This window comes from Helianthus annuus, chromosome 5, assembly GCF_002127325.2.
Source record: "Helianthus annuus cultivar XRQ/B chromosome 5, HanXRQr2.0-SUNRISE, whole genome shotgun sequence".
Classification (NCBI taxonomy): domain Eukaryota; kingdom Viridiplantae; phylum Streptophyta; class Magnoliopsida; order Asterales; family Asteraceae; genus Helianthus; species Helianthus annuus.
In genome coordinates this window covers 139882664-139891604 of record NC_035437.2, presented here as the reverse complement: position 1 = coordinate 139891604, position 8941 = coordinate 139882664, and positions in this window count along the sequence as shown.

Below are 8941 nucleotides of genomic sequence, written 5' to 3'. Positions count from 1 at the left end.
AGAGAAGATGGTAAAATTCGATGAGGTGATCGGGATAGCCGAAGCAAATGTGAGAGGGAGTACATATCAAACATAAACAACATTTTAACGAGGGTGGTAGGTTGATCTCATGGGGTGGCATGGAGGAGATAAAGATAATAATTTATTAGGTATAAGTTTGGGTCTACATATTTACACACCTTAATGCCTATTTCCACACCTTTCTAGACGCCTCGTATAGGGCTATACGAGGCGTATAGGGTTGCTTTTCCCGACCAGCTTCTGCACCTCGTACAACGTCACATCAATCACATCAGACGGGAGTCTAAGCCTGTACGAGGGAGCAATACGAGGGTATTTAGACGCCTCGGATAGGCCTATACGAGGCGTCTTACTGACTGATTTGACTATGTGTCTGACATGTGACTTAAAGGCATACGGGGAGTCTAGAGCTATACGAGTCTTCTATATCTCACATAAAATTCAACATACAGTGCATTCTTGGTCCACACCCGAGCATTCAACAAACACACACATTCACACATTCTGTTTCTTCTTGTATTTATTCGAAAGACACTCTTGTTGTTTGTATTTGCGTTCTTATCATCCTGGAGTGTTGAAATGTCATCATATTGGGACGGCAACTATATCTTCGGGCAGTATTCTAGCGACAACTGGGTGCACGAAAGCGTTCCGGTAACACTTATTAACTTAAATGTTTTAATTACTTGTTGTTTTAGTTTATTATTTACTAATGATGATACGGTTGTCTATTTTGGAGGAGTCTGGCGTTCCCAATTCTAATGAGCAAGAGGAGGTTGTGTCTAGTATACAAGGAAAACAAAACAAACCGTTTCTAGATTTGAACAAGCATCCTCTTGTTGATGAAACAGCCCCTGTAGATGACTCATACCATGCTGGTGGATATGGAGGAGACGGTGGATACGGAGGAGTCGGAAGGGTGATTGTTTAAACCCAATTAGAATTGTTTTTATTATTGTAATTAGTTCGTCTTTGTCAATAAGATTCGTTCCCAGTTTACAGTAACAATTCGTCTATGTGTATGGTTTAATCGATCATCACTTGTGTTTGTTTAACATATTCTATTTAGTAGGACTGACATTGATGCCATTAAATAGCTGTTTTATAGAAGTGACTCCTTTATAGAAGTGACTCCTAATATGTTGTTTGGAGGACGTTAGTAGTTATCTGATTCATCTCATTAATAGACATTATAATAAGAATTTCTATATAATTAGGGTAAAGTTAGATTTATATGTATATACCTTTGAAGTTATTCATTAAAGAAAGAAATAAATATACAAATATTGGTTTAGGTTACTCTATAAAGGTCATTTTTTCCGAGACACCATAGAAACTTAACATGTGGCGATCTTAATGATTTGCAACAAGGGTTGATTAGTTAATTTAACCATGAGCTATTTTCGGTATTTATCATGCATTTACTTATATTTCCTTATATGTCTTCTTCAGTTTTGATTTATTCAACCGTAATAACACAATATCAATACATAGTGATTTTAATCGTGTATGGTGTTGCTGTATACATGTTTATATAACATGGTGTTTTAATGAAGTCTTAGGTCAATTGATGGTGTTTTACAACCTGTGTTTCCAGAACATGTTCTTATTATTGTGTTTTATATATAATAAGACATGTTCTTAGTACAATATTTTATACATGAGTTAACACACGGTCTTAGTTCAATTCATAATGTTTTACAACCTGCGTTTTCTGAAGATGAACTTTGTATGGTGTTTTATATATAATACAAAGATGTTCTTAGTATATTGTTTTATACATGCGTTAACAGTGGCGGAACCAGAACGTTAGCTCAGGGGTGTCCCAATTTTTTTTTCACCGTGCAATTATACAATATTAAAAAAAACGACAATAAATAAATAAAGTAAAACAAATAACTAATAGATTTGTCATTTTCTTTTTATAGCTTGAAATCATTTTTCTAAAATGGACGTTTTTCTAAAATTGGCGTAGATAATAAATAAATTAATAAATATTATTGTAACTGAAAGTAATAAATAAAATAAAAATCTCCTAAAGAATAGTTGTCTCCATACATCAAGAGAGCTTTCTTTAAAATATATATATATATATATATATAGGACAAAGATCCGTTAGGAACCACCCTTTATTGCGAGAACCGCGAGAACCGCGAGAACCAGTGTGAACACAAACAGTAATACCTAAAAAAATCTAAAAAACACTCAAAAAAATTTTTTTTATTTTTTTACTATTTTTTATATAAAAATCGCTACTTTTAGTATCCAAAAAAAAAAAATTTTTTTTTTTAAATTTTTTTTTTTTAAAAAAAATTTTTTTTTTTTGCTACTAAAAGTAGCGATTTGAACATAAAAAATAGTAAAAAATAAAAAAAAATTTAGATTTTTTTTGATTTTTTTTTGATTTTTTTTTGATTTTTTTAGATTTTTTAGGTTTTTTGGGGGGTTTAGTTTTTAGCATTTTAGCTTGGGGGGGGGGGGGTTTAGGTTTTTGGGGGGTGTGGGGGTTTAGGTTTTTGGGGGGTGGGGGGGTTTAGGTTTTTGGGGGGTGGGGGGTGGGGGTTAGGTTTTTTTTAGGGTTTTTTTAGGTTTTTTTAGCTATTTTAGCTTGTGTTCACATTGGTTCTCGCGGTTCTCGCAATAAAGGTGGTTCTCGCATGAACCTTACCCTATATACATATATATATATATATATATATATATATATATATATATATATATATATATAAAAGAATGAATAATAGTGAGCCACTTGGGTTGGTTTCCAACTTTCAAGAAAGAAAAAACAAATCTAAGTAATAAATAATTATTTTTTTTGGTTTAAGAAAAAGAGTTCATCTTTCTCAACCTTCCTTTCTGCAACAACCTGCAAAAATGGTGAATGTATAATTTATCAAAAACCAAAATTATCTTCTTCTTCCCCACTACGGGTGGTCTTAGGGGTGTCCTTGTAGTTGTTTATGGGTATCATTTGTATAAAAATAAAAAAAATAAATAAATTTACACTACCGGTTCAAAGTTGAGCCCTGTCCCGTGACCGGGCTGGTTGAATGCTAGGTTCGCCCCTGTGCATTAACATACGGTGTTAGTTTAATCCATGGTGTTATACAACCTGCGTTTCTAAAAGATGTTCTTAGTATGGTGTTTTACAACCTGCGTTTGCAAAAAGATGTTCTTAGTATGGTGTTTTATACATAATAAGAAGATGTTGTTTGTGTGATATTTTACAACTTGTGGTGTTTTATACTAATAAGAAGATGTTCTTTGTATGGTGTTTCATACATTGTGTTTTAAACATGCAGTTCCATAAATGACAAGAAAAACGATTTTTAGAACTGAACAACAATCGAAGAGAATTTGGATTACCTTTGTATGTTAAACCCCATTTATTTGGACCATCATCCATTTGATTTTGAAAAATACTGATTTCCAAAGTAGGTAGAAGAGAGAGAGCGCTTGATAATCGCCGTTGATTGAGGTGATATATGGTAGTTTCTTTTTTTAAATCAAGATCAATTACAATTTTACCTCTACGCACCTTAACTAATACCCAATGTCCCAATCTAAATAACACTATTTACAATTTTGCCACTATCTCAACCATTTATTACTATATCCAGTGGCTTAAATCTTGTCTCAGACTTCTTATATAAAACCCCCTTCATAGGATAATGAGTTAATTACCAAAATTGTCCTTGAAGTTTGGACAGTTTTGCCATTTTCGTCCAAAATTACACTTTTGTACCAAATTGCCCCTAACGTTTGTAACTTTTTGCCATTTTCATCCAAACCACTAACTTAGTTTATTTTTTCTGTTAAGTTGAGGATATTTGGATGAAACTGGCAACTATAAAACTACACGGACGATTTTGGCAATTTACTCAAACTCTTTTAATTTTCTTTTATTTAATTAATTTTGTTACCTATATAATAAAAAAGAATATACATGTAATTTTTATATGAAAAAAATAATAGCTATGTCACATAATTTTTATAAATTTTCATCCAACCACTAACTAAGTTAATTTTTCTATTAAGGCGAAGGATGTTTATAAACTAAGACAGAAATTAATTTCTAATTTTTATATAGATCAGTTTTATAAATATAAAATCTACTTAAACCTCTAAATTTTATAAAACTAAAATTCTGATGACCTTATTAAAAAAGGTCAAATAAAAATATCTTATCATATGTACAAAGTTTGTAATTCATCTTTTACTCTTTTAAATTCGCTACTAAGGAAAAACAGAAGCCAGTGCCCCCTCCCTCTATCAAACAACGTATCGTTACCAAACCTTAAAATTACCAACCAAATTGTAATTATAATGCTATGAACCAAAAGTTTCTTTACTCAAGCCACTCAGAATAAGTATTAGTTAGTTACCCTCATAATCTTAATTAAATAAATATTTTATTTCTACCAACATATTTCCTAGGTGCTCAACACATTTAAAAAATATGTAACGTTTTACAATTTTTTTCTATCTCTACAACTGATAAATACTAAAAGTTGTAATCGATTGTTATGTGTTGCACACCAGTGACGTTTTCTCTTTACAAAACCGATTTATATAAAGAAGTTGTAAATTAGTTTCTGTCTTAATTTATAAAATTTAAAACATCCTTCACCTTAACAAAAAAAATAAACTGACTTAGTGATTTGTATGAAAATTTATAAAAATTATGTGACAAAGCTATTATTTTTTTCATATAAAAATTACATGTATATTCTTTTTTATTATATATGTAACAAAATTAATTAAATAAAAGAAATTTAAAAGAGTTTGAGCAAATTGCCAAAATCGTCCCTTTGGTTTTATATTTGCCAGTTTCATACAAATATCCTCAACTTAACAGAAAAAATAAACTAAGTTAGTGGTTTGGATGAAAATGGCAAAAAGTTACAAACGTTGGGGGTAATTTGGTACAAAAGTGTCATTTTGGACGAAAATGACAAACGTGCCCAAACCTCAGGGACGATTTTGGCAATTAACTCTAGGATAATTTAACCCCAAATATGTTTATAGTATTAGAATTAAATAGGCTTATTGTTTTTTTTCCATCAAATTAACATGTAGTAGTATTGATACAACACCTCATATCATATGGAACTAAAGCCTATATCATACCATAAATGATTTATTTATTACAAAACAAACATATTATCATCGTATAAACAATAGAGAAATAGAAAGGCATTCAAGGCCTAGTAAATCACATAGTATTACTTTAAAAACTATATATATATGTGTGTTTAAATGTGTATGTGTGTTTCTTTATCACATATCAGGATTATGGGAACTTCAAAGTGAAACCATTGTATGACTTTAAAGGTGTTTTCAATGATTCGTGAAACTTCAAAGTGAAATCATTATATGACTTTAAAGGTGTTTTCAACAATTCTCGTTGTTGCTTCTCCTCCGAAAGCAATTTTGCAAATCTGCATGTATGTGTGAATATAATAGTATTAGTTTACGATATTATAACTTATCAACCATATTCATGCATACTCCACACTAAAATAAACATCAACTGACCGTTCAAGAGCTTGGGCATTAGTCTGGCCATTTCCTATCGGCTCTGACAATCCGGTGTTTAGATTCACCCTCGAAGTAGGTTTTGCGAGTAGATTTTCACCGACTTCTATGAGTTTCGCCATGTTCTCTTTCGTTGCAACATCTACTGACGCATTTCCTACGAAAACTGGTGTAAGAAATTTCAGATTTTCTAGTAGTGTACTGATGCTTCATCGCCACTTAGTGTGTCATCCTGGTTAATTTTATTAGTTATTTACGCTACTAATGTGAAGTTGTTCTAACGGTTTAAATACTTCTAGATGCATTCGATCTGTAACTTGTTCTACTTCTAGGCAGTACGCAAATTTGATTTTTGTAAGTGAATTACCCATGTTTACTTGGGTGGCAAACAGATTCTATATGGTTATAATAAGTAATTGAACCAATACCAGTACACTCTTACAAGGACCAGCTAGACAGACAAGGTTAAGCATGGTATAAAATAGAGAAAGTTAAAAAGAGCAAAACTTGAGCTACCAGTGTAGTTATGAGTCCCATACGCAGCATTCCGAAAAGTCACAACGAGTCAGATCGTGTAGCATACTTCCATACGTGGTTGGGGCCGACTGTCAAACTCAAATTCCACCTTTTAAGGCTCCGAAATTGTGCCCGAAAACTTTCGTTATTTTTAGTAGCTTTTGATTCTTCCCTTTTAGTCTAGAAAAACGCTTGAATCACTAAATGACATAATTTACCTGTTGAATAATTTCTTTGATTTATGAAGTTTTCGTAAGTTCAAAATTTTGGTAATACTTGTCAAATTTAGAATTCAATATAAAAGGCACCTTACGTAATTAATTGTTTAAGCTTTAAATGACATGTCAATATATTTTAGAATTCTCTCTATTTATTTTCTTACTTCTGCTCCAAGTTAGTTGATGAAAATAGGTTAAGGTCAGTGAAGAAATCTCTACCGAATTCACTTGTCACCAAGCCAACATGCCAAGTTTGATTGCGCGAACTGCCTAGAAGCATACTAGAAGTTCCAAAGACATCAAAAAGTATTAGTCTCGTTCCTAAACAACCTACCCCACAAAACAATTCAACTAGATAAGTTAATGTATTAGAATTTTGAATAATATATGCTTAAATATTACTTGGATTCGAAGGTAGTTTTCATGGGAATGAACTGCATGAAAGAACACTGTAGTATGAGCATCAACCATGTCTCCGCTTGATTGAGTGAATACATCGATGATAGGGTTGGAACCGTTATGGAGTAGCCAACCAAAAAGACCCCATTTGGATGCCATTTTAGCATTGTATTGTTTTGCTTCTTTTGCTGCACCAGTACCAATTGAGACCATGAGGAAGCGACCATAATCCAAGGGACTAACCGGAAAGAACTCTGGATTTTCTCTAAACACTTGTTTTGTGACTTCACTTATTGCAACGAGCATCTAAAAAACAATGTGTAAAGAAAAACAAAATCATACCTTTTCTCTCTGAAATAACAACAATATAAGTCTAGAGTCTCGATTACTTATTCCTCACAAAAAAAAGAAAATCAATCCGTAGAAAAAAAATAATCAAAACCAGAAATTAAACACACATGTATATAGGGGAGAGTTCAATGGAGAACACTAAAAAAAAGAGGAATCGTGGAATCATACATTTAACATGTTAAAAAATTAAACTTGACATATTAAAAATCAATTTTAAAAAAATGGAGCTTTTGCATATAAATACATGTACAAACCTTGTTAATAAAAAAAATCAAAACAATTCTTAAAAATAGTAAAAAAGGTAAAAGAAATTTTACAAAAATGATTTTTTATTGGAGTAGCTTTTGCACATCTTTATATGCAAAAGTTTCGGAAAAAATTTTGAAAGTTTTTTAGCATTTTAAATTTATTTTTTAAGATATATTTAACAGTTCTCACTTTTTAGTGTTATATATATATATATATATATATATATATATATATATATATATATATATAGGACAAAGATCCGTTAGGAACCACCCTTTATTGCGAGAACCGCGAGAACCAGTGTGAACACAAACAGTAATACCTAAAAAAAAATCTAAAAAACACCCAAAATTTTTTTTTTATTTTTTTACTATTTTTTATATAAAAATCGCTACTTTTAGTATCAAAAAAAAAAAAATTTAAATGTTTTTTTTTTTAAATTTTTTTTTGATTTTTTTAGATTTTTTAGGTTTTTTGGAGGTTTAGTTTTTAGCATTTTAGCTTGGGGGGGGGGGGGGGGGGTTAGGTTTTTTTTAGGTTTTTTGAGGGTTTTAGTTTTTAGCATTTAGCTTGGGGGGGGGGGGGGGTTAGGTTTTTTTTTTGAGGGGGGGGGGGGGGGTTTAGGTTTTTGGGGGGTGGGGGTTAGGTTTTTTTTAGGGTTTTTTAGGTTTTTTTAGCTATTTTAGGTTGTGTTCACATTGGTTCTCGCGGTTCTCGCAATAAGGTGGTTCTCGCATGAACCTTACCATATATATATATATATATATATATATATGAGAAGTATCCGTTAGGAACCACCCTTTATTGCGAGAATCGCGAGAAACAATGTGAACACAATTAAAATACATAACTAACTAATAAGTAGGGTAAGTAGGTTATATTATGTACATATAAATACATGTAGGTAAAGTTTTAAACTTAAAGAACAGATGAACAAATCACTTCAATGTTTTTTTATGGACATACATATGTATTTGCATTTAAGATTTTTTTTTTTTTTTATAATATGAACCATTGACTAATTAAGAAATAAACGATTTAGGTTTATGTTTTTATTCTTGTAATAATTTAGTTTGTACGTATGTATGATATACCGGATTATTAGCAGCAACGCCACCATCGATAAGATTATATTCTTGGTTATTTCCATCAGCATCGTTGTTCTTGAAGTAATAGGATGGGAAATAGGTGGGAGCTGCTGACGTAGAGATGCATATATCTGATAGCTTAGCATTGTAGCATGGATTAACTTCCGCCTGTAAGTTCATACAACATTCATTACCGCACAAGTTTCAGTACTATAAGAAAAACGACATAGATCTAATGTTGTTAAAGCTAGGACATAATTCAATAATATTGTCATTAGAGCATGTTATATTCAAAGTTTTTGAGATTGAAACCTCGTAAGTTGAGAAAATGGTAGGTTGTAGACGTTGGATATCGAATGTAGGAATGACAACATTGGTTAAGGTATCGTTCAAACGAGTGTTTCCTAGTTTCTCCCTGATTATCTTCCGAAGATACTTTCCATTGTACTTTGGTCCAAATAGGCTTTTAACGGTCTTGATGATTGATCCCCATACGCCCCTGCATACATGGAATTCCAAATTATAACCTTATCACGTCATAAATATTGCAGCAAAGTTATA